This window comes from Vanellus vanellus (genome assembly GCF_965231255.1).
Source record: "Vanellus vanellus genome assembly, chromosome: 1".
Classification (NCBI taxonomy): Eukaryota; Metazoa; Chordata; class Aves; order Charadriiformes; family Charadriidae; genus Vanellus; species Vanellus vanellus.
Genome location: NC_138905.1, coordinates 2707217 through 2726996, shown reverse-complemented (window position 1 = coordinate 2726996; position 19780 = coordinate 2707217). Strand labels below are relative to the sequence as shown.

The window sequence follows — 19780 nt, the reverse complement described above, 5'->3', positions numbered from 1 at the left end:
TGTCTAAAGCAATAGAACTGATATCCCAGTTTGTGATGTAGAGTGAGAAAGACAGATGTATAGCTGTTGCCCTCGCTGTTACGTTTGGGAAATAGCTGCTACAAGAAATAAAGCCGAGTTATTCTGATCTGTATGTACTGTAATGGTCTCTTAAAACCACTTTTATTGCTAATGGTGTTTTCCACTGTAGCAGTTCTTCTACAAGACGAGTATCAAAGAAATTCGTCAAGAATAAATTGTATGTGGCAACGTATGGTTTTGAACTATAAATTTTCCTGAAATGATCTTGAGGCACTTGTATAAAATGTATGCGTATTTTGCAAGTGTTGGGTTGCAGCTTGATACAGATACTTGGTTATATTTAACAGCAACAATAGGTAAGGGTGCATATGCGAAAGGACAATATGAGTGACTGCCTCGTTAAAAGCTCAAGGTACTTTATTTTTCAGCTCTTGTTTTGGCTTTAGACAATGAACTGTGCAGAGCTGGAGTTTAGCTTACCCTTAGAAAACTAGGAAGGGGAAATAGTGCTTTTGTGTTAATAAATGATTACAAGTTCTGTGGTTCCAACTCTTTCGAAGACATTGCCTCCAACAGCTCTTCATTCCAGTGCAGTATTGAAACCTTCAGGTTAATAATGAATTTTCCAAAGCCTCTTGCTGATTCTGGGCTGCTGTTCTGATGTGGTGTGGTTTCAAGAATGGGTTCCTAGCACAAGGTGGCCAATGGCTTCTTTGATACTCAGTCTTTTAATCATCCAGGTGGCAGGTCTGAGCAGCATTGTTCAGCCTCTGCTCTTGCGGATTTGAAAATACGGATCCTTAGGACTTTGGGTTTCTCCTGGGAATGTGGTAATTCATGTAATAGCTGTGTTGGCTTTTTGGATCTAAAGTTAATTACAGAAAAAGGTAGAGGGAGATAATCCTGGACTGGTTCTCACACAGTGGAGGGGTATCTGAGTCGCTCTGCTTGCGCCTGGCAGTGTAGCTGCCATCTCATGGGTCTGTCTGCTGTCTGCATCCCTTTTCCAAGATGGAAAATGGTGTGCAGCTGGTGTCGTTAGGATTTCGCCTGTGTGTGAGATTGTTTTTTCATCTTAATGTAATGCAGTTGGAGACATCTGGAGGAGTGTGACTTTTTCTGTAGAAGTCATCATCTTAAATGACTGCAGTCTGGTCTTTGTTTCAGAAATCAGCTGATCACTAGCTATACCTGTATTTGTATTGGTGTGTTTGAAATTTGGGTTGGTTAATTTGGCAAAATAAAGAATTCTGTAATGATACTTATTTAGATGGCTGTAGGCTGCTCAGACTTTTCCCTGCAGCTATCATGTGTACATCTGCAAGTCCTCAATGATAAAAAGATCGTCAACTTCTGTTGAAAATGCTCTAACAAACAGTGTAAGCAGCATGAAAGATTAATAGAATGTAAGTAGAGGAGGAAAATGTTTATAATGCTGTGTTTACTTCGTATGCTTAACAGCATTTTGAAGAGGCTCAGTTCTGCCATTTCTTATAGTTGTGAATTGTTTGTTTGCACAGTGGAGATCGAGTTGTTTGAAGATTGTATTCCCCTTGGTGCGATGGAGCATGTTGGCCTCAGGATTCACTTTTTTTTTTTTTTCTTAATTTTAAGGGGAAGATCTTTAGTTTTACAGTCAGTTTACAGTGATACCCCATTTCCCATGCCTATTGACTTGTACGGTACAATTTTTGACTACCTCCTTTCCAGCACCTCATTGTCTCCATGAAGGGAGTAGTACATTTTGATTTGTTTCCTCAGATTCAAAATTTCATAGGAACAATCAACTTGTGAAAATAATGAGAAAAAACATTAAACACGTTGCTACTGAGTTAAATTGTTAAATACCTTTTAGATTTTTTTTCCTTCTTCTGGCTGGCTTTGTCTCTTAAGGAACCAACTTTTACAATGGCTTCAGTGAGACACTGCAGAGGTTTCAAAACACGTATCATCAGTTTATATGCTTTGAGGTTAAATAGTGCTGGAAGCTGTAGATCACCCCATTTGGGACTTGTCTTTAAGACAACGGTTTTCAATTATAAAATTCAAATAAGTCCGTTTAGTTTAATGAACCTCTGGAAATTTAGAGAGCAGTACAGACAGTGTGCTGCAATACAGTTGTTCTCATCCCAGGGGTCTTTAAAAAACTTTTCCATTGTGCCCTGTTGAAATACAGCCATTTGTAAGATCTCGTAGGCTGGCACAAAAACTGTGGCACAGCAGTCGGGAGGAAGAATTATAGAATAAGTTAATTATAGATTAAGTTGGAAGGGACCTTGAAGATCGAGTTCTGACCTCCCTGCCGTGGGCAGGAATACCTCCCACCAGCCCAGGTTGCTCAAAGACACCTCCAACCTGGCCTTGAACACCTCCAGGGATGGGGCAGCCACAGCTTCTCGGGGCAACCTGTTCCCATGTCTCACCACCCTCACGGGAAAGAATTTCTTCCTAATATCTCTTCTAAATATCTCTCTCTCAGTTGAAAATTGTTCCCCCTTGTTCTATCACTACTATTCCTGATCCAGAGTCCCTCCGCAGCTTTCCTGGAGCCCTTTTAGGGACTGGAAGGGGCTCGAAGGTCTCCTGGGAGCCCTCTCTTCTCCAGGCTGAACACCCCTAACTCTCTCAGCCTGTCTTCCCAGCAGAGGGGGTCCAGCCCTCGCAGCATCTCAGTGGCCTCCTTTGGCCCTGCTCCACCAGGTCCATGTCTCCCCTCTGCTGAGGACCCCTGAGCTGGAGGCACTACTGTGAGTGGGGTCTCCCCAGAGCACAGCAGAGGGGCACAATCCCCTCCCTCGCCCTCCTGCCCACGCTGCTGAGGACACAGCCCAGGGTGCTGGTGGCTTTCTGGGCTGCCAGCGCACGTTGCCAGCTCATGTTGAGTTTCTCATCAACTAACATGCCCAAGTTCTTCTCCTCAGGGCTGCTCTCCAGCCATTCCCCGCCCAGCCTGGATTTGTGCTTGGGATCGCCCTGACTCAGCTGCAGGACCTTGCACTTGGCCTTGTTGAACTTCATGAGGTTTGCATGGGCCCACCTCTCCAGGCTGTCCAGGTCCCTCTGGGTGGCATCCCTTTCCTCCAGCCAATTCTTTATCCACTGAGTGGTCAATCTGTCAAATCGATCTCTCTCCACTTTAGAGACCAGGATGTTGTGTGGGGCAGTGTCAGATGCTTTACAGAAGTCCATGTAGATGATGTCAGTTCCTCTTCCTTTATCCACCAATGCTGTAATGCCATCGTAGAAGGCCACCAACTTTGTCAGGCATGATTTGCCCTTAGTGAAGCCATGTTGGCTGTCACCAATCGCCCCCTTATTTTCCATGTGCCTTAGCATAGTTTTCAGGAGGATCTGCTCTGATCTTCCCAGACACAGAGGTGATACCAACCAGGGCCTGTAGTTCCCTGGACCTTCCTTTTTTTCCCTTTTTAAAAATTAGGGTTATGTTTCCCCTCTTCCAGTCAGTGGGAACTTTGCTGAACGGCCACGATTTTACAAATATGATGTATATTGGCTTGGCAACTTAATCCACCAGTTTCCTCATGATCCACAGATGTATTTCATCAGGTCCCATGGACTTGTGCACCTTCAGGTTCCTTAGATGGTCTCAAACCCAGTCTTCTCCTGTAGTGAGTAGTTCCTTATTCTCCCAGTCCCTGCCTTTGCCTTCTGCAACTTGGGTGGTGTGGCTAGAGCACTTGCTGGTGGTGACCGAGGCAAAAAAAATTGAGTACCTCAGCCTTCTCCATATCCAAAACAGGTCTCCTGTTTTATTCTGGAGAGGGTCCACGCTTTCCCTAGTCTTCCTTTTATCACCGAAATATCTATAGAAGCTTTTCTTGTTGCTACTGACGCCAGATTTAACTCTTATCAGGCCTCTAGCTTTCCTAACCTGATTCCTGGCTGCTCGGACAGTTTCTCTGTATTCCTCCCAGGCTGCCTCTCCTTGCTTCCACCCTCTGTAGGCTTCCTTTTTCTGTTTGATCATGTCCAGGAGCTCCTTGTTCATCCACGCAGGCCTCCTGGCATTTGCCCGACTTCCTCTTTGTTGGGATGCATCACTCCTGAGCTTGGAGGAGGTGATCCTTGAATATTAACCAGCTTTCTTGGTCCCCTCTTCCCTCCAGGGCTTTATTCCATGGTATTCTACCATGCTAATCCCTGAAGAGGCCAACGTCTACTCTCCTGAAGTCCAGGGTAGTGAGCTTACTGTGCGCTCTCCTTGCCATCCTAAGGATCTTGAATTCCACCATCTCATGGTCACTGCAGCCAGGGGTGCTCTTGATCTTCACATTCCACAGCACCCCCAGCCTTGTTGGTGAGAACAAGGTCCAGCATAGCACCTCTCCTCATTGGTTTCTCTATTACTTGGAGAAGGAAGTTATCATTGACGCATGCCAGGAACCTCCTGGATTGCTTATGCCCTGCTGTGTTGTCCTTTCAACAGATATCAGGGTAGTGGTTTGTCCTATAAGGACCAGGGCTTGTGAATGTGAGGCTGCTTCTCTCTGTCTATAGAAGGCCTCATCTGCTCGGTCTTCCTGGTCAGGTGGCCTGTAGCAGACCCCCAGTGTAACATCATCTGTCCCTGCCCTCCCTTTAATCATGACCCATGAGCTCTCGGTGGGCTCCTCATCCATTCCCAGGTAGAACTCCATGCACTCCAGCCGGTCCCTGACATAGAGGGTGACACCCCTCCTCGTCTCCCCTGCCTGTCCTTCCTGAAGAGCCTGTATCCATCCATTCCAACACTCCGGTCGTAGGACCATCCCACCGCGTCTCCATGATGCCAATAAGAAAACCTTCTGAACTACTCTAGACAGGTTCTCTTCCCATACAGGTTTTTTTTGCACCCATAAAAATAAGACTTAAGGGGAAAAAAACCAACCAACCAAACCCCAGTTTTCAGAAAGGACCAAACTTTATTATTTCTTCACTTATGCATTTTATTCTGATTAACTCGGAGGCTTAAATACTAGTAGGGTGTCTCCAGTAAACATTTTCAAAAGACATGTTTGATCTTAGGTGTTGCTTGACATTTTGACTACAAGGCCCTGCCCTTGAAATTATTGGGATCAGAACATTGTGTAATGTTGTTTCTCTCTACTGCTTTTTGGGGAGGAAAAGGTACCAACAAATTAGTGCATTTATCATAGAGTATTTCTTCTTGCAGAACACGTATGTGCATCTTCCACGCATCTGTGATCCTCTCAACATCTTGCACTTCAAACTCGCTGCTGCAGTTCCCGTGGTAATTTGCAGCTTAAAGGGTCCAAGTAACTGTCTGGACAACTGAGATGTGGACAGATGTTCTCTCTCATCTGGATTATTGTGTTCCCTTTCCCCGGCAGCCTGTCCTCTTTTATTCAGCTGTTGTTGTCTCTTACATTTCCCGGCATGCAGAGCTTGGGCTCTCGCTCGGTGTGTCTGAGCGGGGTCTTGGCCGTGCGGTTGGCCTTGGGGTGTTAGCGCACTGTAAATGGCCAGTAATGATCACAACGGTTTAAACCGAAATGAGAAAGCGAATACTTTAATTGGTGTGCGGCCACCGTCATTAGCGAGAGGTGCTTTATGAAAAGTAACTAAATCTAATGGGTTTCTTTTAGCTCTGCTTATTTTTCTTCGTAATACTGGAGTCTCCCTGGCACAGTGCAGCTCTCTCCTGCGGAGAGGAGACCGGTCTTTCTAGACATCCACAGTGCTCTGTTTAAATGATTATTTGTTGCTTCTAGCAACTGCTTTATTCATTTAACTCCACAAATCCTTTGTTGGTCAAAAATTGTCCGTCTTGGCTAAGACCACGCTTTGATTTCTTCTTCTGTACCTTACACAGGTCTGTTGTATTCTGGTTTGTGTTTTAGGTCCTTGGTGTGGTGTAAAATGGAGAATAAATAAATAAGTAAACGCCCCTTCTCTAATTTTCCTTCCTGAAGGGTAATTTTGATAATCTTACTGTCTTAATCTGCACTATTAATTTTATTGTCCAGAGTGCTGCAAGTATATATATGTCATGAAATGTATATGAGAGTTTTTATAATATTGGTATGTAATACCTACACAGCACCCTTTATCTGCAGACTTCAAAGTCAGACAGTAAGAACTATTGTTTAACCGTTATCCAAACTGTAAAACATTGAAAAACCTCACCCAGTTTCTTCAGAAGGGATGCATCGTAGTGCATCCCTTAAACTTTGGCTTTTGCCCAAGGCTGCAGTGTGAACTTAAGAAGCTTCTTCAGTTGAAGCGGTTTCTGGCATTGTTTTTAACTGGAGAAAAAGGTTACAACATAAGTGAGTCCCGTAAGTTGGCCTCGCTTCTAAACGTAGCCGTGCCTTTCACCAAGACTCGTGTTAAGCCAAGCTGTGTTGTGTGCAGTTGATACCACAAGCTGTCTGTATTATCGTAGCTTCAAAGGTGTCTTAAAGCGAGGAACCGGGAGGCTTAATGAGGTGTATGACACAGTGCAGAGCAACGTAGAAACAGGTGGTAGAAAGTTTGCTGTGGATTGCTGTTAAAATTGGAGCTTTGTTTGATCCCCCCAGTGATTCAGCGCTCTGTTCACTTACACCTCACTAAAATGTTCGTTTTCCTGATCAGATGAGAAATATTTAAATCTGACCGGCTTGCCTTTTTTTTTTTTTTTTGTTGGTGTTTCCTACTGTCTTTAATGAGTGTTTTCATTTGAATAAGCGATGCTGAGTGAAGGCAAGTGTATTGCATGCTTAAAGAAACCTGATCCAGAAATAACGGAAGATTATTCCTGGATTTCCAAGCTGCACCTGTGCATCATGTAATACTCTTTTCTGCCATTAACTACAAATATTTGCATATGTCTGCTCTGATAATTTTGGAGCAGAAGAAGAGGGGCTGTGCAGGGACACACTGATGCTGAGCACCTACAGCTATGGTCAAGAGCGGCAGGGACTGAATAGTCCTCACCTGCAAAATGAGCCCATACCTCCTTGAAAGAGTTGTCTAGCATGTTGCGGGTGATAACTTGGCATTAAGTTTTCTAAACCGCATATTTGGATTTTGCATGCAGTATCTGCTCTTTTACTTTTGTTTAATAAAAAAATCCACAGAAGCATAATGCCCACATACTGGTACTACTGTGTTCTTCCTGTGAAACAAATTCTCTGGTTAAGAAATTGATAATTAAGACTCCGTTTACTATCCGTAGCCTAGCAGTAATCATATGTAACAGGGCTGGCCTTATGGTAGATAAAATAGGCAGGCAGTTTTCCACCCAACTTAGCTGGAGGCATCAGAAAAAGCGAATTTGCAGAAATGAAGTATTTATTATTCATTAACGTTAACAGTTTTGTCTTAAAATTGACACTTAATCTAATTTTCTTGGCGTTTTATTGGGCAGGTAGGAAGCTATCAGTGGGCTGGCAAAAGAAATTACTCATCTGCCCTGGAAAACAGACTAAAGCCCTTGATAATACAGGCTGTGTGGGGAAATACAAGACTTGTCAGTGTAAACAGAAATTCTTGTTGAGTCTCAAATCTGATTCCTGATGGAGCTGTTGAGGTTGGTGCCTGTAAATGGATAGTCTTAAAGTTTAAGATTAATTTCCTTTTGCCACAGAGCAAAATATAGGGGTAGGGAAGCAACTAAATACAGGATTTGGTTGAAAAAAAAAAAAACACTCTGGTGAAGGAAATGCAGCAAAAGGTTGGCCCAGAAGGCCAACCATATCCTGGGCTGCATCAGAAGTGTGGCCAACAGTTCAAGGGAGGGGATTCTGCCCTTCTACTCTGCTTTGGTGAGACCCCACCTGGAGTACTGCATCCAGCTCTGAAGCCCTCAACATAGGAGAGACATGGACCTGTTGGAACAGGTCCAGAGGAGGCCATGGAGATGCTCTGAGGGCTGGAGCACCTCTGCTGTGAGGTCAGGTTGAGAGAGTTGGGGGGGTTCAGCCTGGAGAAGACAAGGCTCCGGGGAGACCTTATAGTGGCCTTCCAGTACCTAAAGGGGCTACGGGAGAGCTGGGGAAGAGGCTTTCACAAGGGCATGTAGTGATAGGGAGGGGGAATGGCTTCAAACTGGAAGAGGGGAGATTGAGATTAGATATTAGGAAGAAATTCTTGACTGTTAGGGTGGTGAGGCACTGGCGCAGGTTGACCTGAGAAGCTGTGGCTGCCCCATCACTGGAGGTGTTCAAGGCCAGGCTGGATGGGGCTTGGAGCAACCTAGGCTGGTGGGAGGTGTTCCTGCCTATGACAGGGGAGTTGGAACTTGATGATCTTCAAGGTCCCTTCCAACCTGAGCCATTCGATAAAAGGATACTAGATGAAGCAGGAGTGGTGTGGATCGCACCCTGAATTCAGGTTTGGAAGACCAAGAGCTTGGGAGTGCTAAAAGGGCATTCAGCAAATTACAAAACAAAAAGGGGCTGGACTGTGGGCATTTGGAGCTGAGAAATTCATGGATTTGCCTCTGACTGGTGGTGTATTTTTGTTATTGGCCCTTGTAGAATGAAAGAGAGGGGAAAATGTAAAGCAGAGTTGCTTCTCTGATGCTTCAGAATGAGGGATGCTAGTGGGATGGCATATCCTCAAACTAAATCCTCACTGTCACTCAGGAAAATAAATTTGCAGATGTAGGAGCCTTGTTCATTCGTGTGTTCGTTTGAGAAGAAGATAAACAGCTTTCTTCAGGCAACCAAATATTTTGATGTTTGCTGTCCATGTCTCTGCATATGAACAAAATGCGTAGCGCCCTTGAAGTTTGGTGGTCCAGCAGCACGTACCGCCAGCCTGAGCCCTTTGGCACTGCGGCCGCCCAAAGCACTGGCGGTGCTGCCTGGTGCTGCCTTTGCAAAGGCTTTTCTTACCGAGTGTTGCAGGATGCCCGAGAAAAAACACTTCTTAGTAACTACCCTTGTGGCTCTTCTCAGTTTGCACTAAGCTTGTTGATATGGGGACCGAGCAAAGTAGTCTGTTGTGCATTTTGTTCACATCAAAGCTTATTTTGTAGTAGTTTGTCGGTGCAGATAAGCCGTGCGCATTTGTTGGAACATGAGTGTTACACGGAATAAAGATTAATCTGTGTGCGGTGCGCTTTCTGTGGTGCTGGGAGCTGTGATGTTAAATCCTGTTTTGGGGCTGGAGTGCATTTGAAGCTCAAAAATAGCATGTTACGAAAGGAGGTGAATTGCTTCATAGTTTTGCAGCTGATCATCTCTGTATAGCATTTCTGTACCCCCGTAGTTATCTGTTGTGCCACATGATGTGTAGTACAATGGTGTTTGTTTTCTTCCGCTGTTGAATAGCTTAGTAAACATCGTGTTCTTTCAGTTCATAACGATGAAAGAAATTTATTAGCTTGTGAAGAAATTATGGCTTGTTTTCTGTCCTTTTACATCATCTGCCTGTTGTTTTTCTTGTGTTGTTTAAGTTCTGGAGAGTTTGCTTGGTTGGTTTTTTTTTTTTTTTTTTTTTTTTTTTTTCCTCCCCTTTCTCCCCAAATTAATGCATCACACTGTAGGAGTAAATTCACTGAGGAGATGAGATCGTATGGTGGTTCTGCAGTCCGGGCACCTGTGGATCTCGGATGGGTCTATGGAAAAAAATTGATTCATCAAAACACAAAAAATAGGCAGCACAAAGCCTGTAGTGTGAGAATATCTTGTTATATAGTGTATGGAGTCTGCTGGTGTTGCGTGTTGCTGGGACCAGATTAATTACAGTGGTTCTTAGAGGAAAGTTTCTTTTATCTCTATTTAATGTGTTGCATTTTCAAAGCACCGTATGTATTTACTACGGTATATAGTGGCTACAGTCTGGAGCGTTTTCTGCATTATAAAAATGAGACATTGTATTACTTTCTCAAAGGACCTTAATGTTTTAGTGAGAGAAACATTTCATTTTGCAGCTCAGAGGGAAATGCTGAGACTGAGGTCTGTGGAGAGAAAAAAGTTTTAACGACTCAAGTGGGTTTTGCAACTGCTTCTGAATGCTGTGTTGGGCATTTATAGGTAAGCATCCCCAAGTCCAAAATCTTGCCTCCCAGCGTTGTGAATTACTTTTCAGCTTTTGGTGGCTACAGTCTGTTGAACTGCTGTAAAGCAACAGGTGAGAATAGATTCAAATGTAGTTTTAGGTCCTTGTGCCGACATGTCTGAGATGCTTTGTTCCTTCAGCTGTGGTGCTGAGGAAGGAGGTCTCTTCTGGAGCTGTGGAGTTCATTCTGTTTTCTAGAAAGGTACAGCCTCTTGCAGAAATGGCAATTATATTTGATCAATGTGAATACATTTTCTCATGTATTTACCTTTGGAAACTAGATACTCCTGTCTTTGATGTGAGCTGTAGCGAGCAGCTTAAGACTTTAGGCGTCTTGCAGAATGACAGTGCTTCAGGACTCCTGTAGAAGTCTTTCCACCTACTCCCTGTGCTAGTTATTTAAGTTGGATGCTGGAAAGTGGTGATGAAAAATGCTTGTGATCTACAGATCAAATTCTACCAAAATGAATGATCTTCTTTAATAAAAATGTCCATATCTATTTCTAATCTAATTCCACTGTAAATTCACTGACCTCAGGGGAAATAGCAAGGTTCATTTTTTTTTCTTGTATGAAATATGTTGTACATCCCATGATAAAAACATTTCAGGATTGTGTCTGATCATCTTCTCCTCTGTCCCGTCTTCCATATGCGGAAGTGACTCCAGTGAATTAAGCATTTTACACTTGTGTAATCTGTATTTTTAACTATGTAAAATCAAAAGTCAATGAGATTTGGCTCAATGAATTTCTGCTTTACTGTAGCATAAAAATGTCTCTTAACAGACTTAACATCCAGTTGGAATTATTCTAATCCTATTGAGCTCTTGCTAATGAGACAGGCATATGCAGCCATCCAGCTGCCAAGTACAAATTACAGGTATCTTACAGGGGAGGCGGATTCTCATTTAGTAAAATGAAAATGAAAAAACAAGTGAACTGATCAGGGAACCCAACTGGAGAACCCCACTGAGTTCATAACCTGCGCGTACTCCGTTTCTAAATTGACATTTCTTCTGGTTAGCATATGTTTAGAATGCTTTTGCTTTTCAGGGAGTTCTAAAAAGCTAATGTATATTTATCATTGTTTCATAATCCTGTCCTGTTTTGTAATTCCCCCTTCAAAGTTCTTTCTGCAAAGTTCCTTTCCCAAACAATTTTGATCCTTTCTATTTGGCAAACAGCATGTTGACTTTTCTTCTTCCTTGCCACACATTTTAATAGAACTGAAACAAGCAAAGATGCCCTTGGCTTACTTTTCTGCAGTGTTAGCAGGAACATATATAATCTCAAGAATATTAAGTATTCCCTGCTTTGCTTTTTTTTTTTTTTTTTTTTTTTTTTTTGTGCATAGCAAGAAAAAGAAATGGTTCCTGTACCAGGGGGCTTAGGTAGGAAATTCAGGTGTACAAGGTAGTGTTTCAGATTCAAAGTGACATTGCTCCTTTTTGTAGTTACAGATGCTGCTGGAATTCAAGGATTTAATGTTCTGTGTTTGAAGGAGTAAAATACACGGTAATGAATTACTGGAGTAGAGAGAAGGTGGTGAGTTAGTTTTTGCTTTAAGGGGGTTAAGTGCAGGCTCATTTGATGGATACAGTGACTTGAGAAGAACATGAGCAGAAGGGTCTTACTGGTGGCTGTAAGCAGCTGTAAGTACTCGTACTGCTTTTGAATATATTGCAGAAAATTATGCGTTACAGCCATGGTGGACAAAAATGTAAATTAATATCCGGGAAAAGGTTTAATACGATTTAAAAAAAAAAAAAAAAAATCCAGAGGAGGCATTCTCAGTTCTATAGCAAACTTGTTTCTGACATTTTGGCTTGAAACAGCTTCACTTCCTCTTACTTAGATATTGCTGTTTGCATCCATTAAAGAATGGGTTTGCATTGTTCTAACTGCTCTTTGATGGTTCTTCAGTTCATGATCGTGGGATGGATCACACATGCACTTCTTGTCTGTTCTCCAGCCATTAATCCAGACTCCCATAATGACTGGAAATAACCAAGTCCTGAACCCAAAACCTTATACTTCTGAAACTTCTGGTCTTTCAGTAAAATAAATGAAAAAGCAGTCTCTGATGTTGCTTATCTCCGTTTGGCTCTTGGGTTGTGATTTTAAACTTTTATCCTATCAATAAAGAAATAATCTTCAGGTATTTAAGGCAAACTCACATGTGTGGAGGAGAAAAAAACCTGTTAGGCTTAAATGCTTTGTTCTTGTGTAGAATTATTTATCCTTTTTGGCATTGTAAGTGGTCCCTTTAATGTTTTAAATCAGAACAGACTAACAGGGCTGTAAATACAGGTAAATTTTTCTGGTCAAAATGATGAGCTTGATATTTTTAGTGATGCTTGTTTCTACAATATTTCCCCCAAACAGATAATTAAAGAAAACAAGAGGTTCCCTATACAGGTGTTAATTCTGGGAAGATTTCCCAGCTGGTGCATCCGACAGCCAGCTGGAAATCTCGGAATGTGGCAATTGACTGAGCCTGAAGCTTCCATTGAGTTCAAGTCTTGCAAGTTTGAATCGCAGGCTGGAAAAATATGTAATGGTGTGTTAATACGGTCATGTCCCTGGTGAGCACGTCCCTAGGATGTACAAAGCAGTGTTTCACCAAAGTCTGTAACTCTTCCCTTCTCCCCACTCCTGCTGTCTGACAGCACAATGGTTTTACCTGGAACTCTGCAAGGATGGGTCATGATTGTCTTGTCCTGGAGGTTTGGATGACGAAATATCCTGGTAGGGTGAAGGGAACGCCCCATGTTGGCACTTACTCTGGGTATGTTAGTGTGTGCTTGTGCAGGAGGCAGGTAACATCACCTCCAGCACCTCCAAAACATGACTCAGTTTTAGGTGGTCCAAGTTACTGGAGTCTTCCAGAGGATAAGTCCAAAGAAATGCTCTATTGAGGCAGATTAATAGTTCCTCCAGCCTGGCAGATTGTCTCCAACAATGGCAATACCAAATGTTAGAGAGATGATGCAGGCCAGGTCACTTGTTGGTGTCCAGTGCCTCTGTATTTCCCTAGTGTCCACAGTTGTTGAGGTAGGGATGTTGGAGAATACATTCCAGCTAGTTTCTTTCATTATTTGTTTTGAGCTGTTGTCTGGGAATGCATTTAAGCCCTCTTTTTGAATGTACTGATGCTGTGAGCCTCAAGTCCTGCAGCAAAGTTCAGGACTTCACTACCTAAAGTGTGCTTTATTCTTTTTTTAAACTGATCTCCTGTTCAACGAGTGCCGCTGGTTCTAGTAGTGCCTGATTTGGTGGAAAACTGTTTTGCATTTACATTATTTGTCTCGTTTCTGACTCCTGCAGACATCAGTCATCTCTTTTCTGCCTTTTCTTTTCCAAACTGAAGAGTCTTGGCCTCAGCATCTCTGCAGAGAACAGCTGCTTCATCCCCTCTGTTGTTTTAGTTGCCTTTCCAAGGGCAACAGAACAGAGAGGAGACCAGAACTGTACACATCACTCCCAAGTATGGGCATAGTAAGGTTTTATACAGCAGCAGAGCAATTCCTTTGTCTTGCTGTCATCTTGTTGGATTCTGGGCTACCGCTGCGTATTATGCTAATTTTTCAGAGAACTGTAAGTGTAGAAAAAGACTTAATTGGCAACTACGTTCCCAGCGTGTGCTGGTGAGGTTCCTGAAGTCAGGCTAGATGGACTGGAGCTTTAAGACCTCTGTATTCCTGTTCCCTCTCTTTTTAATATGGGTTGGCAATATTTTCATGCTGCTACTGGCTGCGTTGAGGATTTAAAAGATGAGGTCTTTAGAATTTAGACTGCGTCAGAAGGTGTGCAGTTCTCAGCCTGATGGGCTGCTATTTTGCCCCCTAAAGCATCTTGATTCTGCTGAACGTGGCCGCAAATGTATATTTTATATCTAAGCAGACAAATAGCAAAATGACAACTAAAATTGATACTTTCAGGCAGACATTGCCATCATTTCAGTAGGAATAAACTTGTGGTATCTCACAAAGTCTTCTGATTTCCAGCTGTACTAGCTTTATCCTTTTTTTGGCATGTTTTGTGGTTTCTAAGATACAAGTCCTGTTGTGACCTCTCTCTTGGCTTCATAAACATCTATGTTTTGGCTGTGCAAATGTCAAGCATTTTTAGCAAAAAATATTTGACCTATAGAGGGTATAGTTAAACTCAATTACAAGGATGAAGACAACTGGGTGCCACAATTTGAATCTGCTTAAATATGGATGTGAGTGGAAGTTGTTAGGACGTCGAAGTTGGGCAGGAGCTTGCTGGAGCTTGTGACATCCTCTGAGATTAGAGTGATGTAGTCTTAGCCTTGGAGAAAGATCTTTAGCTTTTGTAACAAACTGCTGGCATTGCAGATGGGTTCAAGCCAAAGCTTCAACAGCTTTGGCAAATCATGAATTTTGAATTTTAATTTTGTTAATTAAAACTGAAAACTTTTCTAGCCTGTGATATAGGCCAATTTGGTTCCGCTTCTACACTGTCTGCAGCAATCCACGATTCTGCTGCAATCTATAACGCAGGTTAGAGAGAATCGATGTTTTCATTAACTACTGAGACAAGCAATACTGTTCAGCTTCAAACTCTAACAATATGTCAATTCCTAAAAAGGATATACATTCGTGTCTGCTGCAACCATGCTGAAGAACATTCTTCTAGCAAAAATAAGCAGTTCTTCACAAAGAAAGCGTATTCATCTGCAAGAGCTCTTAATGGAGGATGATTTACTGCCACATTCTTTCACACGCTTTCTATTAATCTATTATAGCATGAACCCAAACTTCACTGCGTCTCTTAAGTAGTGTATGTTTAATATTATTGCATTAGTTGCATGCTTAGCTTTGTTTTCTAGCACATCTTCATACATTACTTTGTCTGAAGTGTTTACATGACCTCTGCTAACAGCGTTGGAGTGTTTCAGTAGTACTTAGAACATGTTAATCGCAGCTCACTGCTTTGAGGAACTGCTGCTGTGTATTCCCGAGGTGAGAAAGAGAAACTGGGCCACAAGGACACAGATCTGCCTGCTCAGCCTGTTCCACTGAAATGCAGACATTTACATCAGGAGTCTGTAGTAGCTACGAGCTGTGAGCAGGTCCTGCTGTAGTGTCAAGATGCAGTCTGCAATGGGGGGGAGCTGTGAGTGCGATATCCTGTGGTAGAGCAGGGGCTGTAACTCCAATTTCTTAAATCCAGGCTTATTTTTGAATTGCTGTACTACTGTTCTTACTTTCCAGGTCCTTTTTAGAATCATAGAATGATTAGAGTTGGAGGGGACATCGAAGATGATCTAGTTCCAACCCGCCCTGCCCTGGGCAGGGACACCTCCCACTAGCCCAGGTTGCTCCAAGCCCCATCCAACCTGGCCTTGAACACCTCCAGGGATGGGGCAGCCACAGCTCCTCTGGGCAACCTGCGCCAGGGGCTCACCACTCTCACAGGAAAGGATTTCTTCCTACTATCTAACCTAAATCTCCCCTCTTTCAGTTTAAAGCTATTACACCTCATCCTGTCACTGCTTTCCCTGATCCAGAGTCCCTCTGCAGCTTTCCTGGAGCCCCTTTAGGGACTGGAAGGGGCTCTAAGGTCTCCCGGGAGCCTTCTCTTCTCCAGGCTGAACACCCCCAACTCTCCCAGCCTGTCCTCCCAGCAGAGGGGCTCCAACCCTCGCAGCATCTCAGTGGCCTTCTCTGGCCCCGCTCCAGCAGGTCCATGTCTCTCCTGTGCTGAGGCCCCTGAGCTGGAGGCAGCACTGCAGGGGGGGTCTCCCCAGAGCAGAGCACAGCAGAGGGGCACAATCCCCCCCCTCGCCCTGCTGGCCACGCTGCTGGGGACGCAGCCCAGGATGCTGGTGGCTTTCTGGGCTGCCAGCGCACATTGCCTGGTCATGTAGAGCTTCTCATCAACTAGCATGCCCAAGTCCTTCTCCTGAGCTCTTCTCCCCATCCATTCTCCACCCAGCCTGGATTTGTGCTGGGGATTGCCCTGGCCCACGTGCAGGACCTTGCAGTTGGCCTTGTTGAACTTCCAGAGGTTGGCACAGGCCTACCTCTCCAGCCTGTCCAGGTCCCTCTGGATGCCATCCCTCCCTTCCAGCATGTCAACCTCTCCACACAGCTTGGTATTGTCAGCAAACTTGCTGAGAGTGAACTCAATCCCACTGTCCATGTCACCCAAAAAGATGTTAAACAGCACCTGTCCCCATACCGCCTCCTGAGGAACATCACTTGTCACTGCTTGCCCCTTGAACATGGAGCCATTGACCGCAACTCTTTGAGTGTGGCCATCCAGCCAGTTCCTTATCCACAGAGTGGTCCATCCATCAAATCCATGTCTCTCCAATTTAGAGACAAGGATGTCGTGTGAGACAGTGTCAAATGCTTGCATGATATTAAAGTGGTTTTGTGTGATATTAAAGTGCTTTGCATACAGTACAAATTAACAAAAAAATATTTTTTGTGTGTGTGAAAATGTGATTGAAGGCACAACTAAGAATGTTTGGGAGTAAAATATTAATGTAATGACGATACAAAACATTCCTGTCTGTAGCTATCATGAAGCATGGAGCCTGAAACGCCACGAATAAATTTTATGTATTGGAAGAAGCTACTCTGTCAGTGGAACAGTGAGTGGGGGGGTCCTCATTTCTGCATGGTTTTTGTGCAAGAGTAGAGGTGAACCTGCATGGTGCCACGAGAGGTGTTCCTGCCCATGGCAGGGCGGATGGAACTAGATGATCTTTAAGGTCCCTTCCAACTTAAACCATGCCATGATCCTCTGTAAAAATGTGTGGCTCGGTATCTGGGAGGAGGGTGTGAGGCACCCACTCTGAGAGTCTGAGGCATAACAAAAGAAAGAGAATCTCTTTTCTTTTCCGTGTGGTATCTGTTGCGGCCTTCTGTTACTGCCATCTGAAAGTGTAAAACTGTGTAAAATAAAATACAACACTTGGGTACATTGTCTTCTTTTAAGCTGTTGTAGGATATGTTTTGGCTTTAATTCCTCTGTCCTTTTTGGTATTGTGTGTACTCCTGTGCTCCTGACCTCCTCTTGTGCCGTGTTCCATATGGTAGTACAGATTTCCTTGCTCACTTGAGTGTTCTTAGTTGCTCTTTCTGGGATCAAGATCCCCTGTGAAATGGCTTTTTTTTCTTTTTAAAGATGGAGTCCTTGAGTAGGTGGTGCAGCCTGTTGTTTTTCTATCAAGTGAAGAAAGAGTAGTGAACTGGAAGTTTTGGGTATGTCTCAGTTGACTTTCTGAGAGAGAGGGAGCATTTCTACTATGTTTAAGTTCTTTGTTTACATTTATTTGAGAAGAGCTTCTGCATAGACCTGTCAGAGCAGACCAAGAGGAAGCCACAAAGATGCTTCAAGGGCTGGAGCCCGTCTGCTGGGAGGACAGGCCGAGAGAGTTGGTGTTGTTCAGCCTGGAGAAGAGAAGGCTTCAGGGAGATATTGGAGCCCCTTCCAGTCTCTAAAGGGGCTCCAGGAAAACTGGGGAGGGACTTTTGATCAGGGAGGGGAGTGATAGGACGAGGGGGAACAATTTTCAACTGAAAGAGGGAGATTTAGATTGGATATTGGGAAGAAATTTTTCTCTCTAAGGGTGGTGAGCCCCCGGCGCAGGTTGCCCAGAGAAGCTGTGGCTGCCCCATCCCTGGAGGTGTTCAAGGCCAGGCTGGACGGGGCTTGGAGCAACCTGGGCTGGTGGGAGGTCACCCTGCCCAGGGTGGGGGGTTGGAACGAGATGATTTTTAAGTTCCCTTCCAACCCAAACCATTCTATGATTTGAGTTCCTACCTTCTACTTTCCTAATCGTGTTGAAGAACTTGGAAAAATCTATCAAATACGAATGCTTCTTGTGTCCTGCTTGTTGTTGTTGAAGATACTCTTAAGTAAACCATAGGGAAATAGGTTTCTCTCCTTTGGTATTTTTCAGTGATGTGCAAGCAGTTCTTGCTTACCTTCTAACTTTTACTGTAGAGGACAATTGGCAGTTATGGCAAGGAAAGTTGATGTTTTCTTTCTTACTTGACAGCAGGAGATGCTGGTTGTAGTTTGACTGGACCTCGTTGCTTTAACAGATCCAAAGTGAAAACCATAGCAGGGAGCAGCAGCAGTGTTCAGCAATGGGGTTTTTGTTTCCTCCCAACTATTTGACCTTCCCTACACAAATAGTTTAAGAAATCCAGAAAACAAACTCAAGAAGTTCTCTCTTACACTGCCAGGAGTATTTGTTTCACAGTCTTCGGGGTTGGAGACAATGGCAGTTGTAGACTTTCACTATTTTTTCACTCTTTTGGTGTAGCATGCATACCCTCTTAAGATAGTACCTCAGTTCAGAGCCCTAAACTTCTCTGATTTAAATGGAGTAATAGTCTCCATGTGTTCATGCTCTACTGGTTGTATTTTTAAAGACTTCTCACTTTCAGCAAGTAGCTGCTCCAGATTTCTTTAAAAGTTGTGATTGTTTTATGATGTTCAGGCATATGATCCAAAACAGTTTGTATGCTGTGTTTGGTTTTTTTTTTAATTATCTTTATTGTTGCTTATTTACTCATCATAAGTTCTTTAAAGCGGTTCAGAAGTTGTCAGTAGAGTTACAGAATTCATCCTGGCTCTTAAGGTTGTGATATACCAGCGTCTAGGTCATAACTGCTATAACGGATCTTTTTTTTCACCATCAAGTTTACGGTTTTCAATGTCTGTTTTGCTGATTTGAAACAGAAACCTGTATAGACCATAGCTACCTTTCCAAGGGTAAAGGAAGAGGAAAATTCAGGATGACTTTTTTTTTTTCCAGAAACCAACTTTTTGAGCGCTACCTTCTGTAGGATATAAGAATATGTCTTTGTGGCTATTGCTGTCTCCTGGGTCTTTCTGGTGGTGGGGTGGAGTGGTTCCAGGGGTTGGTTTCTAAATCCGTTGGCAGGATCGGTCTTGAGGGGATGAGTGGGGTTAAGAGAGGGAGGGAGAAAGAGAAGATTGTATTTTGAGTAAATCTCAGAAATTTAGAGTGACACCAAGAAAATTCTGTCTCCTGTGCCAGTTCCATTAAATTTTCAACAGTTTTGTTGGAATCTTAAACTTCATTGATTTAAAAAGAAAACAAAATAACTAAAAATCTTACCAGATGATATTACTCAGAGGTTAAAATAAATGAGGTGGGGGAAATAAGGGCCCGTGACACTTCTTCGCTGTACTGGTGTATGTTTGATAACAGATTGGCGATTGGAAAGCATGGGTAGGCTTCTGGCGGAGTTCTCTATGTGCTTGTGATATCCCTAGTGTGCTTTTGGCAGGTAAGTAGTAGTAACTGCAACACTCCTAAACAAATAGTTGCACTGGTCCCTGAGTCCAAAGTAGAATTTCTTCTTGATGGTTCTTTGTAAGTAATAAATCAGATATATTTCATATGGTATACTGTGTCCATATTAATGACTCTGGAAATATGATAACTAAAAGATAACTTTCCCTTTTCATAAATCCAGTAGTGTAGTAAAAAAGCTCAGAAGCATCTGAAAATTGGTGAAGTAATAAACCATGATATTTATGTGTTTTTTATTTTCCTGAAGTACATTGTTCTCTGAACACCAGACGGACACGTTTACCATAAATAAACTACACTTCACTCAGTGAAGTGTATAGACTAATAAGAGTGACTGGTTTGCGGTAGGTAGTGTGTTTTTTGGGCAAAGGCTAAAAATTGTCCTTATAGGTAATTGCAAACTGTCCTTATTTTTGTA

The 19780-nt window shown here is 43.2% G+C and overlaps 1 protein-coding gene across 1 annotated transcript in view; it reads left to right on the top strand.

The window, feature by feature from the left end:
- EXOC4 (exocyst complex component 4) overlaps window positions 1-19780 on the top strand; it is a gene marked incomplete at its 5' end in the record, with an annotated part of 449694 nt that overhangs the window by 5368 nt on the left and 424546 nt on the right. The gene's annotated exons all lie outside the window — the stretch shown is intronic.